Below are 24,149 nucleotides of genomic sequence, written 5' to 3'. Positions count from 1 at the left end.
GGAGAAGGTGGGTTAGAGGCTTGGTTCAACAATATAGGAGGCATGATAAGCAAGTGGTAGGTATTGCAGCATAGGCATAGCAAAAGAGCAAGCAACTAGCAAAGCAAAGATAGTAGTGATTTCGAGGGTATGATCATCTTGCCTGAAATCCCGCAAGGAAGAAGAACGAGTCCATGAAGAAGACAAACGGACGTAGACGAACGGGTCCTCACAAACGCGACGTTACCGGAACCAACCCGAAGAATCAAACACCGGAAAGAAGCACACAACGTAGTAAACAAACCACACATGAACATGATATGATATGCGGAATGCGGTATGCGATGCATATGCATGATTTGCAAAGGAATGAGTGAACCTGGCCTCAACTTGGAAATCCAAGTGTTCCATTAGAAATATGAGATGAAATCTCTTGAGAACGATATAAAGAACGCCGGAATCGGAGTCACGGTTTGGAAATGGCAAGCAATTCAAATATGGCACCGGTCTGCGATATACAACAAGTAGCCATCTAAATACAACAAGATGAACATGCTACAACACTCAAACATGGCAATCAAATACATGGTAGGGATCCATTCAAGATGCTTAACAAAAGATTAGCACTGAGCTATGGCCAATTCATAGATTAACAGGTTCAAACAAGCATGGCAAAAATGCATATGGTAAACAGATTTCAGACTTAGTGAAATTAACACTTGTCTGGAATCTCAGATCAGATAGCTCTCTTTGGAGCAACAAAACTACATGCTACAGGACCTGAACATGGCATGGAGTTACTCAAAGATCTTAACAAAAGTCCCTTAGTGACCTTGAGCCAAAAGGATCAGAAAATACAATTGCAAGCATGTGAACATGCCAAAAACATAATCAGATCACAGACTTAGAGAAAAACTGGAGCATGCAAAAAAGATATCAAGTAGGCATGTTTACGAGCTCGATGCACTCACTACAGAGCAAGGCATGACAATATAAGCATACACCCATCAAGAATACACAAAATGCAAGCTATACATGGCAAGAACAATAGCATAGCATCCACGGATCAACTACAACATCATCGGCAAAATCGCTAACAAGTAGACAATCTGCTCAGATTCATGAAATAGTAAAAGTAGAGCTCGATTGATTCAAGCTAGGGTGCTCCATAATTGCAAACAAAGACATGGATGGATAGAGCACTACAAGATTAACAAAACATCCCTACTGATCATCCTCGAAAGAGGCACGGATCACTAGGAAACAACATGAACATATGGCCATATGAGATAAACAGCTCAAGGACTTAGTGGAAATGCTAAGTCCCTGAAATCAGCACTACCAAGTGCCTCACTTTGCAAGCTTGTGCTAGTCAGCACACACATCACAAAAATACATGGGTTGCACCTCTGGAAAGATGGCAAAACCCTTAACAAAACATATGTAGAGCTCATGGATATCATGCACACAATAATCATGGCAAAAATGACAAATATCTAAATGGAGCAGCAGATCTGACAATTATCTCAAGTAGCACTCTTCCAATAGCATTTCGGGCATCAAGATGAACTCAAATGAAAATGATGCAATGAGGTGAAATGATGTACTCTCTGAGACGAACATTTTGATATGCTATATACATGAATCGGAGCTATGGATGCAAAGTTACGATGCGATGAACATGGGCACATGAATCTAGGAATTTCGGGGAATTAGTGAAATTATACCTCTCCGAGACAGAACTAGGGTTTGACCCGGGTGCACGCAGATCGAGGCAGGGTCGGGCCTGCGCCGGAGTAGAGGTCGCCGGTGCTTGAGCTCGCCGGCCGGGGAAGAAAGAGGTGGCGAGGGACGGCGAGGTGGCGGTGGTCGGCGCCGTAGAGGGCGCCCGGAGCCTCGGCGAGGCGAGGCGATCGCCGAAGCGGCGGGGCGGCGCGACAGTCTAGCGAGGCGGCGCGGGTGGAGATCCGAGCAGCGGGCAGGTGCGCGAAGCGCTTGGGCGGCGGCGGCCCGATCTGGCCCGGGGCGGGCCTGATCTGGGCTCCCTCGGGCCCGGCGGCGGGCAGGAGAGAGAAGGAGCGGCCCGCTGACGTGGCAGGCGGGGATTGGTCCGGCCCGGCGCGCGAACATGTCCGACGAGAGGGTGGACATGTCCGTCGGCGGGAGGAGGAAGAAGCTAGGGTTTCATCCACGAAAATTTCGGGGGAGGCCACATATTTATAGGTAGGGGGAGCTAGGGGAGTCCAAATGAGGTGCGGTTTTCGGCCACGCGATCGTGATCGAACGACCGAGATGATGGAGGAGGTTTAGGTGGGTTTTGGGCCAAATTGGAGAGGTGTTGGGCTGCAACACACACGAGGCCTTTTTGGTCCCTCGGTTAACCGTTGGAGTATCAAACGAAGTCCAAATGGTACGAAACTTGACAGGCGGTCTACCGGTAGTAAACCAAGGCCGCTTGGCAAGTCTCGTTCCAATCCAGAAATGTTTAATCCCCACACATGAAAGAAAGGTAGAAATGACCACCGGAGGAGAACGGAGCGCCGGAATGCAAAACGGACAACGGGAAAAATGCTCGGATGCATGAGGCGAACATGTATGAAAATGAAATGCACATGATGACATGATATGCAATGCATGACACGCAAGCAATGACATGGCAACAACAGCGAATAACTGGACGACACCTGGCACATCGGTCTCGGGGCGTTACAACACTCCACCACTACGAGAGGATCTCGTCCCGAGATCTAGAATGGCACCGGAGGGACAACGGAATAGAAAAGAGGAGAGGTAAAACTAAGTTGCTCCTTTGACAAACGAGTGAAACCAAAGAACCTTGAAAAGGTTAAGCAAATACGAGAAAAGAATACAACGGAGATGAACAAAATTGAAAACACATCGATAGAAAGGAGGAACAAAGAAGAACAAATTCGTATGGCACTCCGGTTAAAAGAGATGAAGACTTGATAAGGCAAAAAGACTTGAGCAAAAGGGCACAACACTCCGGTTAAATGGAAAATCATGAAAAGAACACAATCTTTGACAAAATGAGATGATGGGTGAAAAGAACAACATCGCAATGCCTCCGGAACGAAGAATGGAAGATAGATAATTAAAATGAGGAGAAAATGAGGAGAAAATGCCAACATCTGCCACAAAAGAGCTTGACAAGGCATCTTTAGGAGAAGGGTCGAACGGAGTTGTTGGAAAAACCACCAACAAAAAGAACAAGGTTGTAGTGGGCTTATGGAGAACATCTCAAAACTATGAGGTGAAATTCTGCCACTAACAGAAACGATATATTAGATTGATAACAACAAGGAGATGAGAAGCTTAACTCACCGGGAGGATAGATGAATAACTTGGGTCATTTATAAACACCATAGATAGCAACAAACCTTAGGGAAGGCTTTAGGTGAAAAATAACCCAAGGTAACCCCAATGACGAGATTGGTGGATTTAAATACCTCATCTTGATAACTTGTGAAACACAAAGCACGAAGGGAAATTATCAAGAATGACATAACACCACCTCAAAAAATATGCGTGAAAGAATTGCACTCCGGATTACAAGATGAAGAAAGCTTGAGTTTCTTAGAAAAGAATCTCGATGAACACTTCAAGAAGGAATTAAATCCTTGATGAACCATCATGTAGAGCCTCCATGAAGAAGTCCGGTAATAAAAGAATGACCAATCGAAAGAAAAGAGAAGTTGAAAACATAAGGTGAAACCTTGCAATGATTAGATGGAGCTTCACGACGAGATAATGCGGAAAAACTTGGAACTCCAGAAAAGAAAGATGAACAAATGAAATCAAGAATTTGATGAGCCCCCGGAATAGGGAATTAATCATTTGGATGAAACAAGAATAAGAATTATGTTATGCGTATCCTTCATCAATTTAAGTTGATGATAAGCAACGAATTGCAAACAACTTATTCTTGTTGGAAGGTTTTAGAGACATATGGCGCAAACTCGAGAAAGTCTTCAACGATCCACCGGTAGAATTTGGAAAGCACGAATGCGTAGATATGATACACGAAGGAAGAAAACTCCTAAACGAACCACCGTAAGAATTAAAAATGAACAAAGAAAAGATAAGGAAGACACCGGGAAGAATTAGCAAATGAATGAAGATGCTTGAGAGAACTTAGACCCATGAGAACGAAGGGATCAAGAACTGATTAGAGGATATTTGATTGATGCACCGGCAAGATAGGAGAATGATAACTGACAGCTGAGAATGAATAAACCTGAATTGATGGACTCTGGATAACAGACTGAGAAGACTCTTGAATTTCTTCGGATAGGTGAAAAGAATTCTCATGATCAAAACAATTACGAGAGGATGGCAACAAGCTAGAATCACGAATCTTGAAGAGAACGGAGCAAGATTAAAGAGAAACTCTTCTTAGGTCTTCAAAATCCGAGAATGACGACAAGAAACATCACCAAGAATTATTTAGACACTCCGGAAGAATCAAAACGAAGAGGTTGAGCCAACGATGAAAATAATTTGGAACATCTTGGAGAAGACATATGACAGATGATCGCTCATTCTTACGTCAAACTTCGAAAAGAACTTGAGAGTAACTCCGGGAAAATAAAAAGAGTCAGGTAAGATCCTGGGGAAAAGACCTGTGGGTTAGGGCCCACTCAAAGAACACCGTTGAACGATTCAAAAGAGGGAAAGCGCCGGTTGAATTAAATGGCTTGAATGAGGGAACATCCTCGAAATAGGTTGAACGGATCTTGGATGACAAGGCGAGCCTTCTGAGATATCTCCAGGGCACCGGAACAAATGAATATCAAGAAATGAATGATTATGAGGTGCACCAGCATGAGAAAAGCATTTGAAATACAGAGAAGAATATGGTCGACATCGAGAGCTTGAATAGAATCCACCGGAGAATAAAACGAGTGAAAAGTGATGAACTTGAAGCTCCGTTAGAATTTTCATGAGAATCACCAGATAAGGACATTGAAGGAAAAGAATGAAGAGACTTCACATCACTAAGATGGATACTCGATTAAGAAGTCTGAGTCCTTAAAGAAAAACAAGGGAGGGAGGGCGGGAAAAACAAAGACAATTTGGAATGGATGAAACGAACACTGTTCAGAAGAAACTGATACTTGATCTTGCTGATGTTGAAATGATCGGATCCACTTGAAGAGAAAACACGCCGGTGAAAAGTATTGACAAGACAATCTTGATGATCAAGAAGGATTAGTATTCACATAGGAATATGAGAACACCATTTGGGGAAGGTATGGAATCAACATTTGACTTCAAAGCAACTCGAATACCACAACTCAAAACAAAACAAAGGATTGGCTTGCAGAATAAGCCGGAACAAACATATGATAGAGATTTCGTCTGAAGTTTTTGTGGTGGGGCCTACACGGGCTCGATCGTACAACACCATCATGTACAAGGCAGTGCACATGACATACGAAGCGTCCCCGAGTCGGCATAGCCAAGGACTCTTTAAGACACAACGAGACCACTGTAAAACTGACCGTGAATAGGCAGACCACTAGACGTCGAACCCCAATTTCATATCATACCTCTGTCGGAAAGATATCCTAAGAGCTACTTGAATTCCCACTTATAAACTCCCGAAACTTTCCGGTTATGCAATCAGGTGTTGGGGATACAAGGGAAGCATAATATCTCACCCAAATCTAGCAAATCCTACATCCAGCTGTATCCATCCTTCAACACATAACCAAGAAACCTTCGGAAATCATCTACCTCAACCTTCGAAAATCATCCGTTATACAAGTTATGGCAATACTCCCGAACTCCCCCCCCCTAGTACTGGGTGGCGTCGAGGTCATCTCACCGAGGAACTGCATAAAAGAGATTTTCGATGTCGGTGTACTAAACTCAGGTATTCCAGAACTGCAACGATAAAATTATGACGACAACACCTTAGAGCTCAACTCCCCGGGACACTTCCACAAAACCCCTGACAGGAGGCACCAAGACAATGTTCTCATCATAAAACCATCGGAACGATTCCAAGATACCCGCGTGATCCTAAAAAAATGTAGTGAAATTTGAGAAGAGAATAGTCAAAACTCTACGTCAAGATGCCTTACCAGAGCGATGAGGAGACTGGGAAGTAAAAAGAATTCCTAAACTCTCCGATATATAATTCCTAAATGACTCAAAACATTTTTCTAGAGACAACTCGGCCGCTAGAAACGATAAAGCAATGGGGGCTCCTAAGGTCGGGGAAGGCTCTGAATACCAACTTGTAACGCTCTCGGTGCGGCTATATCTCCCACGTGTCAAAGCACGACTTAGAGGCATAACCGCATTGAAAGCAATGTCGCAAGTGAGGTAATCTTCACACAATCCATGTAATACATAAGGGAAAGAGATACATAGTTGGCTTACAATCGCCAGTTCACACAATTACATGAATAAAGCATTACATCATCCAGATACAATCAAGGTCCGACGACGGAACCAAAATAAAAGAAGAACCCGAAATGTGACACGGTCCCCGATCAACCCCAACTGGGCTCCACTACTGATCAACTAGAACAAGACAACACAAAGGACAAGATCTTCATCGAGCTCCTCCTGAGCTTGGTTGCGTCATCTGCACGGACTCATCGGCACCTGCAAACGGGTTTTGGAAGCATCTGTGAGCCACGGGGACTCAGCAATCTCGCACCCTCGCGATCAAAACTATTTAAGTTTATGGGTAAGGTAAAAGGTATGATGTGGAACTGCAGCAAGCGACTAGCATATATGGTGGCTAACATACGCAAATGAGAGCGAGAAGAGAAGGCAAAGCACGTTCGAGAAAGTATGATCAAGAAGTGATCCTAAAACAACCTACGTCAAGCATAACTCCAACACCGTGTCCACTTCCCGGACTCCGCCGGAAAGAGACCATCACGGTTACACACGCGGTTGATGCATTTTAATTAAGGTCAACTTCAGGTTTTCTACAACCGGACGTTAACAAATTCCCATCTGCCCATAACCGCGGGCACGGCTTTCGAAAGTTCAAATCCCTCCAGGGGTGTCCCATCTTAGCCCATGACAAGCTCTCACGGTCAACGAAGGAATAGACCTCCTCCCGAGACATTCCAATCAGACTCAGTATCCCGGTTCTACAAGACATCCTCGACAATGGTAAAACAAGTCCAGCAAAACCGCCTGATGCACTGACATCCTGATGGGAGCTGCACATATCTCGTTCTCAGGGCAACACCGATAGGTCAAGCTACAAGTAAAACCAGCCCTCAAGTTTCCCCGAGGTGGCCCCGCAGGCTTCCCATTTCAGACCAACACTTAGACAAGCACTGGCCCGGGGGGGGGGTTAAAATAAAGATGACCCTCGGGATGCGCGACTCCCAAGGGAAAAGGCTAGGTGGCGAATGGTAAAACCAAGGTTGGGCCTTGCTGGAGGAATTTTATTCAAAGCGAACTGTCAAGGGGTTCCCATTATAACCCAACCGCGTAAGGAACGCAAAATCCGGGAACATAACACCGATATGACGGAAACTAGGGCGGCAAGAGTGGAACAAAACACCAGGCATAAGGCCGAGCCTTCCACCCTTTACCAAGTATATAGATGCATTAATTAAATAAGATATAATGTGATATCCCAACAAGTAAACATGTTCCAACAAGGAACAACATCTCTATGTTCCAACGAGGAACAAAACTTCCATCTTCACCTGCAACTAACAACGCTATAAGAGGGGCTGAGCAAAGCGGTAACATAGCCAATCAACGGTTTGCTAGGAGAAGGTGGGTTAGAGGCTTGGTTCAACAATATGGGAGGCATGATAAGTAAGTGGTAGGTATTGCCGCATAGGCATAGCAAAAGAGCAAGCAACTAGCAAAGCAAACATAGTAGTGATTTCGAGGGTATGATAATCTTGCCTGAAATCCCGCAAGGAAGAAGAACGAGTCCATGAAGAAGACAAACGGACGTAGACGAACGGGTCCTCACAAACGCGACGTTACCGGAACCAACCCGAAGAATCAAACACCGGAAAGAAGCACACAACATAGTAAACAAACCACACATGAACATGATATGATATGCGGGATGCGGTATGCGATGCATATGCATGATTTGCAAAGGAATGAATGAACCTGGCCTCAGCTTGGAAATCCAAGTGTGCCACTGGAAAGATGAGATGAAATCGCTTGAAAACAATATAAAGAACGCCGGAATCGGAGTCACGGTTTTGAAATGGCAAGCAATTCAAATATGGCACCGGTCTGCGATATACAACAAGTAGCCATCTAAATACAACAAGATGAACATGCTACAACACTCAAACATGGCAACAAAATACATGGCAGGGATCCATTCAAGATGCTTAACAAAAGACTAGCACTGAGCTACGACCAATTCATCCATTAACAGGTTCAAACAAGCATGGCAAAAATGCATATGGTAAACAAATTTCAGACTTAGTGAAATTAACACTTGTCTGGAATCTCAGATCAGATAGCACTCTTCGGAGCAAGAAAACTACATGCTATAGGACCTGAACATGGCAAAGTAAAACATGGCATGGAGTTACTCAAAGAGCTTAACAAAAGTCCCTTAGTGACCTTGAGCCAAAAGGATCAGAAAATACAATTGCAAGCATGTGAACATGCCAAAAACATAATCAGATCACAGACTTAGAGAAAAACTGGAGCATGCAAAAGAGATATCAAGTAGGCATGTTTACTAGCTCGATGCACTCACTACAGAGCAAGGCATGACAATATAAGCATACACCCATCAAGAATACACAAAATGCAAGCTAGACATGGCAAGAACAATAGCATAGCATGCACGGATCAACTACAACATCATCGGCAAAATTGCTAACAAGTAGACAATCTGCCCAGATTCACGAAATAGCAAAAGTAGAGCTCGATTGACTCAAGCTAGGGTGCTCCATAATTGCAAACAAAGACATGGATGGATAGAGCACTACATGATTAACAAAAGATCCCTACCGATCATCCTCAAAAGAGGCATGGATCACTAGGAAACAACATGAACATATGGCCATATGAGATAAACAGCTCAAGGACTTAGTGGAAATGCTAAGTCCCTGAAATCAGCATTACCAAGTGCCTCACTTTGCAAGGTTGTGCTAGTCACCACAAACATCACAAAAATAAATGGGTTGCACCTCTGGGAAGATGGCAAAACCCTTAACAAAACATATGTAGAGCTCATGGGCATATCATGCACACAATAATCATGGCAAAAATGACAAATATCTAAATGGAGCAGCAGATCTGACAATTACCTCAAGTAGCACTCTTCCAAAAGCATTTCGGGCATCAAAATGAACTCAAATGAAAATGATGCAATGAGGTGAAATGATGTACTCTCTGAGACGAACATTTTGATATGCTATATGCATGAATCAGAGCTATGGATGCAAAGTTACGATGCGATGAACATGGGCACATGAATCTGGGAATTTCGGGGACTTAGTGAAATTATACCTCTCCGAGACAGAACTAGGGTTTGACCCGGGTGCACGCAGATCGAGGCAGCGCCGGGCCTGCGCCGGAGTTGTGGTCGCCGGCGCTTGAGCTCGCCGGAGGAGAGGGCTCGCCGGCCGGGGAGGAAAGAGGTCGCGAGGGACGGCGAGGTGGCGGTGGTCGGCGCCGTAGGGGGCGCCCGGAGCATCGGCGAGGCGGGGCGGTCGCCGGATCGGCGGGTCGGCGCTCGCCGGCGCGGGGCGGCGACAGTCGAGCAAAGCGGCGCGGGTGGAGATCCAGGCGGCGGGGCAGGTGCGCGAAGCGCTTGGGCGGCGGCGGCCCGATCAGGCCCGGGGCGGGCCTGATCTGGGCTCCCTCGGGCCCGGTGGCGGGGAGGAGAGAGAAGGAGCAGCGCGCTGACGTGGCTGGGGCGGATTGGTCCGGCGCGGCGCGCGGACATGTCCGACAAGAGGGTGGACGTGTCCGTCGGCGGGAGGAGGAAGAAGCTAGGGTTTCATCCGCGAAAATTTTGGGGGAGGCCACATATTTATAGGTGGGGGAGCTAGGGGAGTCCAAATGAGGTGCGGTTTTCGGCCACACGATCGTGATCGAACGACCGAGATGATGGAGGAGGTTTAGGTGGGTTTTGGGCCAAATTGGAGAGGTGTTGGGCTGCAACACACACGAGGCCTTTTCGGTCCCTCGGTTAACCGTTGGAGTATCAAACGAAGTCCAAATGGTACGAAACTTGAAAGGCGGTCTACCGGTAGTAAACCAAGGTCGCTTGGCAAGTCTCGGTCCAATCCAGAAATGTTTAATCCCCACACATGAAAGAAAGGTAGAAATGACCACCGGAGGAGAACGGAGCACCGGAATGCAAAACGGACAACGGGAAAAATGCTCGGATGCATGAGGCGAACATGTATGCAAATGAAATGCACATGATGACATGATATGCAATGCATGACACGCAAGCAATGACATGGGAACAACAGCGAATACTTGGACGACACCTGGCACATCGGTCTCGGGGCGTTACAACACTCCACCACTACGAGAGGATCTCGTCCCGATATCTAGAATGGCACCGGAGGGACAATGGAAGAGAAAAGAGGAGAGGTAAAACTAAGTTGCTCCTTTGACAAACGAGTGAAACCAAAGAACCTTGAAAAGGTTAAGCAAATACGAGAAATTGAAAACACATTGATAGAAAGGAGGAACAAAGAAGAACAAATTCGTATGGCACTCCGGTTAAAAGAGATGAAGACTTGATAAGGCAAAAAGACTTGAGCAAAAGGGCACAACATCCGGTTAAATGGACAATCATGAAAAGAACACAATCTTTGACAAAATGAGATGATGGGTGAAAAGAGCAACATCGCAATGCCTCCGGAACGAAGAATAGAAGATAGATAATTAAAATGAGGAGAAAATGAGGAGAAAATGCCAACATCTGCCACAAAAGAGCTTGACAAGGCATCTTTAGGAGAAGGGTCGAACGGAGTTGTTGGAAAAACCACCAACGAAAAGAACAAGGTTGTAGTGGGCTTATGGAGAACATCTCAAAACTATGAGGTGAAATTCTGCCACTAACAGAAACGATATATTAGATTGATAACAACAAGGAGATGAGAAGCTTAACTCACCGGGAGGATAGATGAATAACTTGGGTCATTTATAAACACCATAGATAGAAACAAACCTTAGGGAAGGCTTTAGGTGAAAAATAACCCAAGGTAACCCCAATGACGAGATTGGTGGATTTAAATACCTCATCTTGATAACTTGTGAAACACGAAGCACGAAGGGAAATTATCAAGAATGACATAACAACACCTCAAAAGATATGCGTGAAAGAATTGCACTCCGGATTACAAGATGAAGAAAGCTTGAGTTTCTTAGAAAAGTATCTCGATGAACACTTCAAGAAGGAATTAAATCCTTGATGAACCATCATGTAGAGCCTCCATGAAGAACTCCGGTAATAAAAGAATGACCAATCGAAAGAAAAGAGAAGTTGAAAACATAAGGTGAAACCTTGCAATGATTAGATGGAGCTTCACGACGAGATAATGCGGAAAAACTTGGAACTCCAGAAAAGAAAGATGAACAAATGAAATCAAGAATTTGATGAGCCTCCGGAATAGGGAATTAATCATTTGGATGAAACAAGAATAAGAATTATGTTATGCGTATCCTTCATCAATTTAAGTTGATGATAAGCAACAAATTGCAAACAACTTATTCTTGTTGGAAGGTTTTAGAGACATATGGCGCAAACTTGAGAAAGTCTTCAACGATCCACCGGTAGAATTTGGAAAGCACGAATGCGTAGATATGATACACGAAGGAAGAAAACTCCTGAACGAACCACCGTAAGAATTAAAAATGAACAAAGAAAAGATATGGAAGACACCGGGAAGAATTAGCAAATTAATAAAGATGCTTGAGAGAATTTAGACCCATGAGAACGAAGGGATCAAGAACTGATTAGAGGATATTTGATTGATGCACCGGCAAGATAGGAGAATGATAACTGACAGCTGAGAATGAATAAACCTGAATTGATGGACTCCGGATAACAGACTGAGAAGACTCTTGAATTACTCCGGATAGGTGAAAAGAATTCTCACGATCAAAACAATTACGAGAGGATGGCAACAAGCTAGAATCACGAATCTTGAAGAGAATGGAGCAAGATTAAAGAGAAACTCTTCTTAGGTCTTCAAAATCCGAGAATGACGACGAGAAACGTCACCAAGAATTATTTAGACACTCCGGAAGAATCAAAACGAAGAGGTTGAGCCAACGATGAAAATAATTTGGAACATCTTGGAGAAGACATATGACAGATGATCTCTCATTCTTACGTCAAACTTCGAAAAGAATTTGAGAGTAACTCCGGGAAAATAAAAAGAGTCAGGTAAGATCCTAGGGAAAAGACCTGTGGGTTAGGGCCCACTCAAAGAACACCGTTGAACGATTCAAAAGAGGGAAAGCGCCGGTTGAATTAAATGGCTTGAATGAGGGAACATCGTCGAAATAGGTTGAACGGATCTTGGATGACAAGGCGAGCCTTCTGAGATATCTCCAGGGCACCGGAACAAATGAATATCAAGAAATGAATAATTATGAGGTGCACCGGCACGAGAAAAGCATTTGAAATACAGAGAAGAATATGGTCGACATCGAGAGCTTGAATAGAATCCACCGGAGAATAAAACGAGTGAAAAGTGATGAACTTGAAGCTCCGTTAGAATTTTCATGAGAATCACCAGATAAGGACATTGATGGAAAAGAATGAAGGGACTTCACATCAATAAGATGGATACTCGATTAAGAAGTCTGAGTCCTTAAAGAAAAACAAGGGAGGGAGGGCGGGAAAAACAAAGACAATTTGGAATGGATGAAACGAACACCGTTCAGAAGAAACTGATACTTGATCTTGCTGATGTTGAAATGATCGGATCCACTTGAAGAGAAAACACGCCGGTGAAAAGGATTGACAAGACAATCTTGATGATCAAGAAGGATTAGTATTCACATAGGAATATGAGAACACCATTTGGAGAAGGTATGGAATCAACATTTGACTTCAAAGCAACTCGAATACCACAACTCAAAACAAAACAAAGGATTGGCTTGCAGAATAAGCCGGAACAAACATATGATAGAGATTTTGTCTGAAGTTTTCGTGGTGGGGCCTACACGGGATCGATCGTACAACACCATCATGTACAAGGCAGTGCACATGACATACGAAGCGTCCCCGAGTCGGCATAGCCAAGGACTCTTTAAGACACAACGAGACCACTGTAAAACTGACCGTGAATAGGCAGACCACTAGACGTCGAACCCCAATTTCATATCATACCTCTGTCGGAAAGATATCCTAAGAGCTACTTGAATTCCCACTTATAAACTCCCGAAACTTTCCGGTTATGCAATCAGGTGTTGGGGATACAAGGGAAGCATAATATCTCACCCAAATCTAGCAAATCCTACATCCAGCTGTATCCATCCTTCAACACATAACCAAGAAACCTTCGGAAATCATCTACCTCAACCTTCGAAAATCATCCGTTATACAAGTTATGGCAATACTCCCGAACTCCCCCCCCCCCCAGTACTGGGTGGCGTCGAGGTTATCTCACCGACGAACTGCATAAAAGAGATTTTCGATGTCGGCGTACTAAACTCAGGTATTCCAGAACTGCAACGATAAAATTATGACGACAACACCTCAGAGCTCAACTCCTCGGGACACTTCCACAAAACCCCTGACAGGAGGCACCAAGACAATGTTCTCGTCATAAAACCATCGGAACGATTCCAAGATACCCGCGTGATCCTAAATTTTTTTTAGTGAAATTTGAGAAGAGAATAGTCAAAACTCTATGTCAGGATGCCTTACCAGAGTGATGAGGAGACTGGGAAGTAAAAAGAATTCCTAAACTCTCCGATATATAATTCCTAAATGACTCAAAACATTTTTCTAGACACAACTCGGCCGCTAGAAACGATCAAGCAATGGGGGCTCCTAAGGTCGGGGAAGGCTCTGAATACCAACTTGTAATGCCCTCGATGCGGCTATATCTCCCACGTGTCGAAGCACGACTTAGAGGCATAACCGCATTGAAAGAAATGTCGCAAGTGAGGTAATCTTCACACAACCCATGTAATACATAAGGGAAAGAGATACATAGTTGGCTTACAATCGCCACTTCACACAATTACATGAGTAAAGCATTACATCATCCAGATACAATCAAGGTCCGACTACGGAACCAAAATAAAAGAAGAACCCGAAATGCGACAAGGTCCTCGATCGACCCCAACTGGGCTCCACTACTGATCAACTAGAACAAGACAACACAAAGGACAAGATCTTCATCGAGCTCCTCCTGAGCTTGGTTGCGTCATCTGCACGGACTCATCGGCACCTGCAAACGGGTTTTGGAAGCATCTGTGAGCCACGGGGACTCAGCAATCTCGCACCCTCGCGATCAAGACTATTTAAGCTTATGGGTAAGGTAAAAGGTATGATGTGGAACTGCAGCAAGCGACTAGCATATATGGTGGCTAACATACGCAAATGAGAGCGAGAAGAGAAAGCAAAGCATGTTCGAGAAAGTATGATCAAGAAGTGATCCTAAAACAACCTACGTCAAGCATAACTCCAACACCGTGTCCACTTCCCGGACTTCGCCGGAAAGAGACCATCACGGTTACACACACGGTTGATGCATTTTAATTAAGGTAAACTTCAGGTTTTCTACAACCGGATGTTAACAAATTCCCATCTGCCCATAACCGCGGGCACGGCTTTCGAAACTTCAAATCCCTGCAGGGGTGTCCCAACTTAGCCCATGACAAGCTCTCACGGTCAACGAAGGAATAGACCTCCTCCCGAGACATTCCAATCAGACTCAGTATCCCGGTTCTACAAGACATCCTCGACAATGGTAAAACAAGTCCAGCAAAACCGCCTGATGCACCGACATCCTGATGGGAGCTGCACATATCTCGTTCTCAGGGCAACACCGGATAGGTCAAGCTACAAGTAAAACTAGCCCTCAAGTTTCCCCGAGGTGGCCCTGTAGGCTGCCCATTTCGGACCAACACTTATACAAGCACTGGCCCGGGGGGGGGGTTAAAATAAAGATGACCCTCGGGATGCGCGACTCCCAAGGGAAAAGGCTAGGTGGCGAATGGTAAAACCAAGGTTGGGCCTTGCTGGAGGAGTTTTATTCAAAGCGAACTGTCAAGGGGTTCCCATTATAACCCAACCGCGTAAGGAACGCAAAATCCGGGAACATAACACTGATATGACGGAAACTAGGGCGGCAAGAGTGGAACAAAACACCAGGCATAATGCCGAGCCTTCCACCCTTTACCAAGTATATAGATGCATTAATTAAATAAGATATAATGTGATATCCCAACAAGTAAACATGTTCCAACAAGGAACAACATCTCCATGTTCCAACGAGGAACAAAACTTCCATCTTCACCTGCAACTAACAACGCTATAAGAGGGGCTGAGCAAAGCGGTAACATAGCCAATCAACGGTTTGCTAGGAGAAGGTGGGTTAGAGGCTTGGTTCAACAATATGGGAGGCATGATAAGCAAGTGGTAGGTATCGCAGCATAGGCATAGCAAAAGAGCAAGCAACTAGCAAAGCAAAGATAGTAGTGATTTCGAGGGTATGATCATCTTGCCTGAAATCCCGCAAGGAAGAAGAACGAGTCCATGAAGAAGACAAACGGACATAGACAAACGGGTCCTCACAAACGCGACGTTACCGGAACCAACCCGAAGAATCAAACACCGGAAAGAAGCACACAACATAGTAAACAAACCACACATGAACATGATATGATATGCGGGATGCGGTATGCGATGCATATGCATGATTTGCAAAGGATTGAATGAACCTGGCCTCAACTTGGAAATCCAAGTGTGCCACTGGAAAGATGAGATGAAATCGCTTGAAAACAATATAAAGAACGCCGGAATCGGAGTCACGGTTTGGAAATGGCAAGCAATTCAAGTATGGCAACGGTCTGCGATATACAACAAGTAGCCATCTAAATACAACAAGATGAACATGCTACAACACTCAAACATGGCAACAAAATACATGGCAGGGATCCATTGAAGATGCTTAACAAAAGACTAGCACTGAGCTACGGCCAATTCATCCATTAACAGGTTCAAACAAGCATGGCAAAAATGCATATGGTAAACAAATTTCAGACTTAGTGAAATTAACACTTGTCTGGAATCTCAGATCAGATAGCACTCTTCGGAGCAACAAAACTACATGCTACAGGACCTGAACACGGCAAAGTAAAACATGGCATGGAGTTACTCAAAGAGCTTAACAAAAGTCCCTTAGTGACCTTGAGCCAAAAGGATCAGAAAATACAATTGCAAGCATGCGAACATGCCAAAAACATAATCAGATCACAGACTTAGAGAAAAACTGGAGCATGCAAAACAGATATCAAGTAGGCATGTTTACTAGCTCGATGCACTCACTACAGAGCAAGGCATGACAATATAAGCATACACCCATCAAGAATACACAAAATGCAAGCTAGACATGGCAAGAACAATAGCATAGGATGCACGGATCAACTACAACATCATCGGCAAAATCGCTAACAAATAGACAATCTGCCCAGATTCATGAAATAGCAAAAGTAGAGCTCGATTGACTCAAGCTAGGGTGCTCCATAATTGCAAACAAAGACATGGATGGATAGAGCACTACATGATTAACAAAAGATCCCTACCGATCATCCTCAAAAGAGGCACGGATCACTAGGAAACAACATGAACATATGGCCATATGAGATAAACAGCTCCAGGACTTCGTGGAAATGCTAAGTCCCTGAAATCAGCATTACCAAGTACCTCACTTTGCAAGCTTGTGCTAGTCACCACACACATCACAAAAATAAATGGGTTGCACCTCTGGAAAGATGGCAAAACCCTTAACAAAACATATGTAGAGCTCATGGGCATATCATGCACACAATAATCATGGCAAAAATGACAAATATCTAAATGGAGCAGCAGATCTGACAATTATCTCAAGTAGAACTCTTCCAACAGCATTTCGGGCATCAAGATGAACTCAAATGAAAATGATGCAATGAGGTGAAATGATGTACTCTCTGAGACGAACATTTTGATATGCTATATGCATGAATCGGAGCTATGGATGCAAAGTTACGATGCGATGAACATGGGCACATGAATCTGGGAATTTCGGGAATTAGTGAAATTATACCTCTCCGAGACAGAACTAGGGTTTGACCCGGGTGCACGCAGATCGAGGCAGGGCCGGGCCTGCGCCGGAGTAGTGGTCGCCGGCGCTTGAGCTCGCCGGAGGAGAGGGCTCGCCGGCCGGGGAGGAAAGAGGTGGTCGGCGCCGTAGAGGGCGCCCGGAGCATCGGCGAGGCGGGGCGGTCGCCGGAGCGGCAGGGCGGCGCTCGCCGGCGCGGGGCGGCGCGACAGTCGAGCGAGGCGGCGCGGGTGTAGATCCGGGCGGCGGGGCAGGTGCACGAAGCGCTTGGGCGACGGCGGCCCGATCTGGCCCGGGGCGGGCCCGATCTGGGCTCCCTCGGGCCCGGCGGTGGGGAGGAGAGAGAAGGAGCGGCGCGCTGACGTGGCAGGCGGGGATTGATCCGGCACGGCGCACGGACATGTCCGACGAGAGGGTGGACGTGTCCGTCGGTGGGAGGAGGAAGAAGCTAGGGTTTCATCCGCAAAAATTTCGGGGGAGGCCACATATTTATAGGTAGGGGAGCTAGGGGAGTCCAAATGAGGTGCGGTTTTCGGCCACGCGATTGTGATCGAATGACCGAGATGATGGAGGAGGTTTAGGTGGGTTTTGGGCCAAATTGGAGAGGTGTTGGGCTGCAACACACACGAGGCCTTTTCGGTCCCTCGGTTAACCGTTGGAGTATCAAACGAAGTCCAAATGGTACGGAACTTGACAGGCGGTCTACCGGTAGTAAACCAAGGCCGCTTGGCAAGTCTCGGTCCAATCCGGAAATGTTTAATCCCCACACATGAAAGAAAGGTAGAAATGACCACCGGAGGAGAACGGAGCGCCGGAATGCAAAACAGACAACGGGAAAAATGCTCGGATGCATGAGGCGAACATGTATGCAAATGAAATGCACATGATGACATGATATGCAATGCATGACATGCAAGCAATGAAATGGCAACAACAGTGAATAACTGGACGACACCTGGCACATCGGTCTCGGGGCGTTACAGGTGCGCACAAAGATCTCTCCCCCCTCTCTAGCTCACTCACTCCATGATTTCACAGCCTAGCTCAACGAACCCAAAGAACACGAGACATAAGACTTATACTGGTTCGGGCCACCGTTGTGGTGTAATACCCTACTCCAGTGTGGTGTGGTGGATTGCCTCTTGGACTGAGGATGAATAGTTACAAGGGAAGAACAGCCTCCCGAGGAGAGGTGTTCTTGTGTTTGGTGAGTTTGTGTGGTTGAGGATTCTCTCTCTCTAGATGAGCCTGCCCCTTTCCTATGGTGGTGGCTAGTCCTATATATAGAGGCCCGGGTCCTCTCCCCAAATGTTAGGTGGGAAGGGATCCCACAACATCCAATTTGAAGGGGGACAACTAGTACAAGCTATCCTGACAAAAGTAGTCTTCGCTTGCCAAAGGCTCTGGTGGTGACACCGTCTTGGGATCCACGATGACCTCCTTCCTGCTGTCATGCTGGTCTTGGTCTTGTTGCCCCGATATGGAAACCTTTGCTTGATGCCTTGGGACTCCTCGCCTGCGCTTGCCTCTTTAGCACCAAAGAGGAAATGAGGCACTGTGCGTGCTGGCACCCGCCTGTCTCCAGTCGTCAAGGCTTGCGTCACGCAAACCTCGCGAGGTGTCCCTTGCCTTGATCTCTCCGTCCCTCGCGAGCCAGCCTAGTGAGGCCGCCCCTGAGCAGGTCTTGCGTCGTCCACCTCGCGAGGCTTGGCCCCTCTTGAGGGTCTTGAGTATTTGCTAGTGAAGATGGGCCGTATAGGGCCGCTGGTGGAGCCATGCCATGGGCCGCAGGCAGGCAAGTTTGGGGACCCCCGTTCCCAGAACGCCAACAGTAGCCCCTGGGCCCATGGCGCGCTCAGGCTTGGCTTAGAGGCGAAGCCAAAGGGAAAGTGCAGAGCGCCACGGGCCCCAACAGCCTGCGACATTGCTTGACGCGTGGCGATCGATTGGACGTGGGCGTCTCCGCTTCCCCACGCTGCCTCGGCATGTGCCTGACTTGACGAGTCCCTGCTGCATGCAGAAAAGATCATTAATACCTTAGATCATGGAAGCCGGCGGTTGGTCTCCCCTAGGCTATAAATGGGAAGTGGGGCGGAGGCCCCGTAATCCACCCCTTCCTTTGCTTCTCCCGCTCCTTCTTCTTCCTTGTTCCACTGCTTGCTGGCGCCGTCATGGCGCCGATACGGAGGTTCTCGGCCGCGGAGAAGGGCAAAATTCCCCTCAACGAGCCCGAGCTACTCCATCCGAAGAAGAGGCGGCCCCATCTTCACGAGATAGTCATGAGGCTGGTAGTGTCACGGCCATGGTACGAGCGGCCGCCTCCTGTGTACCCGTTGCCCTTGTATGCCAAGCCGAGGGCTCCAGAGGGAGGGGCGCCGAGCGTCGTCGCCCGTGCCCGGGCCATGATCTCCGCGCCACGGTGACACACGTCGTCGCCCTAGGGGTCCATGTCGTGGACTCCTCGCGCGAGTTCGTGCTGTGGGTGGCGATGCTTCCAAGCACTTGGATTCGCTTCCCGCCATTCTTCACTGCCGAGATGCCGCCAAGGGGCCCTCTCGAGCTTTGGCTGCAGCACGCCGACTGTGAAGCCCCGACGACTGGAGTGGAGGTTGAAGTCGTCTCCTCCAGGAGGATCTTCATGACTCGAGGATGGGGCGAGGTCGCTCGAGTCTGCCGCGCGGAAGGCGCCCTAGCCATCCACTTCGAGTACGACGACGCCTCCATGTTGTTCTTCAAGGTATTCAACGAGGAAGGCCGCCGCTTGGAGTGCTGCCCCGAGGGGGGTTGCCAGGTCGGCGCAGTGGCTGACGCCGGCCTGCTACTGGCCTTGCCCGCAGCTCCTCCAGCGACAGCGGTGACTCCTAGTGGTCCAGCGACTCTCCTGAGCCCGTTGAGATTCCGGAGACAAGCGACGATAGCTATGTGCCCCCGAGCTCTCGCCGCGCTTGGAGCAAGGCCGCAGCGGCCGGCCGCCGTCGTCGCTGATCTGGATGGGGTTGGCGATGGCCTCTCGTGGCCCACTTTTGATGATAGCGTCAGTGACGTCCGGCGCGTGTAGATAGAGCTCCTAGGAATTCCTTTCCTTTTGTTCCCTGCGAGGAATAGAAACGGACCCCACGGGGGCGTGTAAAGCATCTGTATTGTCTTTTGTTCATATTGTCATTATTATGAAAATTTGCGAACGCATGAACTGCTAAGGCTCGGTCTCCCCTTTCCAACCCCGCGGCAGCTTGGTGCTCTACGCAGACAAGTCCTGGTCCCTATGCAGGCTGCAGCCGTCGCTGGTATGCCAGGTCACGATGCCATGGTCAAGGCTAGGAGGTGAGCAGCACGAGGTCTAGTAAGAGCTCCTGAGGCGCGATGCTTAAGAGGTCCCCTTTAGCGTGCAAGCAGCTACCTGAGGATGGGACAGGAAGGCGATGTTGCTGCAGCAGGGCAACCAAAGGTGAGGATCTCATGCCATAGCACCGGGTTGATCCAGGCACGAGACTTATCTTGGCATTCCGAAGCTGGTTCCTTGTGTTGCGCCGGATTTGGGCGTCGACCACTCTTGGGTAGCTAGGTTGGGACCATATGAGCCTCCTCATCTTCTCCATGCTCTCCTATGTGCTCTGAATCCTCAGGTCCCGGCCCTCGAGCGAGCTCAGCCGCCGCTGGTATGCCAGGTCGTGATGCCGTGGTCAAGGTCAGGGGGTGAGGGCTGGAGAGACAGTAAGAGCTCCTGAGTCGCGATGCTCGGGAGCCCCCTTTTAACGCGCAAGCGAATTGCATGGGAGAAGAGAGAGAGAGTCCGTGGTACCGCCCGCTGTAGTCCTCAGGAAGTCCCTGCAAGTTAGTGCGAGGAAGGGCACAAATCGCCATGGTGATTGCTGGTCTGCCACTGGTATGTGGGAGGGGGCTCCCTACTATGGAGAGCCCCCGGGACGTGTACAGCCCCACCCTGACACATGGCTTGCATGGTAGGGCTAGACGAGGTGTCTCTGGGCACTCGTGAGCAAGCGCGGGACTCACGAGGCCCTACCTCAAGGCGGGTTGCGCCTTGTCTTGGTTCTTGATGGCTGTGGCGTTCCTCCGAGATGGTTAGACAACCTATGCCGAATGACTTTCCTAAGGTTATCGCACGAGAGGGCCAAGCACCAACGACCCCAGGAGGTGACGTGAACGGGGCTGGCCCGCCAGAGAGAGCTTAGCCGTTGGATTTATTGACGCTGCAGGGACGGCCCCGAGCACAGATGTCGTGCCTAGCCTTCTTATGCGAAGGATCCATAAGAAAGATGATCGGCGCGCGGCTCCCATGGTGGGTGACAATCAAGTAGGTGATAACCATAGATATATTATGCATGAAAAGCAAACTAGCTTAGGTAAATGAGAGAACGATACATGCCACTGGGTCGGACCCGAGCGACCAGGGGATGATGCAGCCCGAGGGGCTCCCCTAGCAGGGTGAACTAAAGATGCAAGCGGATACATGCCATAGGGACTGACCCACGCGGCCTGGGAATGATGCAGCCTAGAGGGCGCTCCCAGCTGAATGAACTTGGAAAAATATCACCTGGTTCGGTTGTCGAAGGAGTATTGGGGTAGCTAAAGACGCGTAGCGAAGAAGTCGCTCCTCACGAGCCGTTGAGGCCTAGAGCCTCGGGATGCTCTAGAGGCTAGGGTGGCCACCTGAGGACCGCCTCCATCTCCGCCGGGACTGTGTGATGCCTAGCCTCCTGACCTACCAGGATTCTCCGCAGGTTGCGCTGGAAGGCCACCGCCACGCTCGGCAGGCCGAACGGCATGCGAACATAGCGGTGAGGTGGACCCTCACACCGGCCAACACGCGAAGGCCAGAAACGCTCCTGAGATGTGGCCCTATTGAGCCCTGGGATGTCGATGTAGACACGCAGCTCACCACCCTCGCCTGGGTGGGGAGCAGCGCCAGGTGGGCGGTGGTCGCCGCGTATGGCTCTTGCTTACTGAAGCTCCTGAGTGGTCTTGAAGATGAACTCCGGAGCGCCGGGCACTCCTCGTCCGGTGCCCTCCTAAGGGAAACATTCCATGAAGCACGCCTCCACGTGGTGCCTGAGCGCCTCCCTCGTGACGTTGGCCAGGTCTGAGGCCCTCTAGAAGAGAGACCCCGAGCCCTGCCCGAGGAGGGAGGCGCCCCAGGCGCGGACGTAGATCCTGAGGTGGCGCCGCTGGAGGTGCCGCTACCTTGAGGTCCAGCGCGGAGTAGCTTCTTCTTCTTCTTGGGGTTGGCCTCAGGAGGGTACTGCGCACCCGCGCTGTCAGGGTCTTCGATTGACGCAGCTTGGAAGGCGCGCTCAAGGGAGCACACCGCGTCTCTTTCTTCGCAGGGGACGGTGATGATTCCACCACTTCCCGAGATCTTGAGGACATTGTAGCCATGGTGGGTGACTACCATGAATTTGGCTAGCGCCGGGTACCCGTGGATGGCATTGTACGGCTGGCGGATGTGGGCGACGTCAAAGTCAACGAGCTCGGAGTGGTAGTTGTCGCGCTGACCCAAGGTGACAAGGAGCCGTCAGTCACTCCTGAGAAAGGCTTGGTGGGCTAGAGCTGATCGTATGGCACTTGAAGGCTGTCGAACATCTAGACGGACAGGACACTGATCCCTGCACCGCCGTTGATGAGGGTCTTGGTGACTTGGACATTGCTGACGACGGGCGAACAGAGCATCGGGAGAACGCCGGTGGTTGCCACACACTTGAGCTGGTCCACCGAGCTAAAGATGATGGTGTACTTGGACCATCTGAGCGGGCGCGTGGCCTCGAGCTTGGGGAGGGCTACATTCACTTCGCGAGAGAACTGCTTGAAGATGCGCTGAGAGGCTCGGGCTGAGCGCCACCCAAGATGCAGGCGATGGTGCGTGGCTCCTGGAAGCCCCCAGCCCCTTCGTCTTGTTGATGGTCATCGTTCCTCCTTGGCGGCGGCAACGGAGGGATACCAGGGTTGCCTGGAGGACGGTCCTTGCGAGGCTGGTCCCTCCAGGCGCCCTCACGAGGCTGGTCCTGCCAACGATCCTTGCGAAGCTGGTCTCTCCACTCCTAGCGGGGCCCATGGTCGTCCCAACATCCTCCACCTCGTCCACCTCCTCGGCCGTAGCCCTGGTCATTGCGCTCGTGGCGTCGACTGAAGCTTCCATCTCGAATGGCCCCGAGCTCTTGACAATCGTTGGTGTTGTGGGTGCGCACATTGTGGAAGGCGCAGAACGTACAAATGCCCTTGGACGACTCGAGAAGATCTTGGTCGCAGTTGGTGTCTGGTTCTGCCGCGAGTACGACCACCCCTGTGCGCTTCACGTCTTGACCTTGGCCTTCTTCTCCTCTGGATCCGTAGCTGGGAGCTCGAGGAGAGAGAGACACCCCTCCTGAGCTCTTTCACACTTGGTTGCTAAGTTGAACAGCTCCAAAGTCGTGCACAACTCCTCATGGATGGCGAGCTCCTCCTTCATCTTGATGTCGCAGACGCCGTCGGAAAATGCTGAGATGATGGCCTCGTCTGTCACCTTGGGGATCTACATGCGCATACCATTGAAGCACTGGATGTACTTCTGCGGGGTCTCCCCCGGATGTTGCTTGATGCCCACGGCCGGGGCAGGGGGGAGGTCGCGAGTGCCCTGGAAGTTAGCCACGAAGCGATCACGCATCTCATCCCAGGAGGAGATCAAGCCTGGAGGCAGGTTCAGGAGCCATGAGCGAGCGCCGTCCTTGAGAGCCATGGGAAACCAGTTCGCCATGACCTTTTCGTCGCCGTTGGCCACCTCGATGCTCAGCTCGTAGAGCTGCAAAAAATCCGCAGGGTCGGGGGTGCTGTCGTAGCGAGGAGGCAGATCTTGCTTGAACTTGCCTAGCTAGACGACGCTACACAGCT

This window comes from Triticum dicoccoides, chromosome 7A (assembly GCF_002162155.2).
Source record: "Triticum dicoccoides isolate Atlit2015 ecotype Zavitan chromosome 7A, WEW_v2.0, whole genome shotgun sequence".
Lineage (NCBI taxonomy): Eukaryota > Viridiplantae > Streptophyta > Magnoliopsida > Poales > Poaceae > Triticum > Triticum dicoccoides.
Note: the sequence above shows the minus strand (reverse complement) of the source record.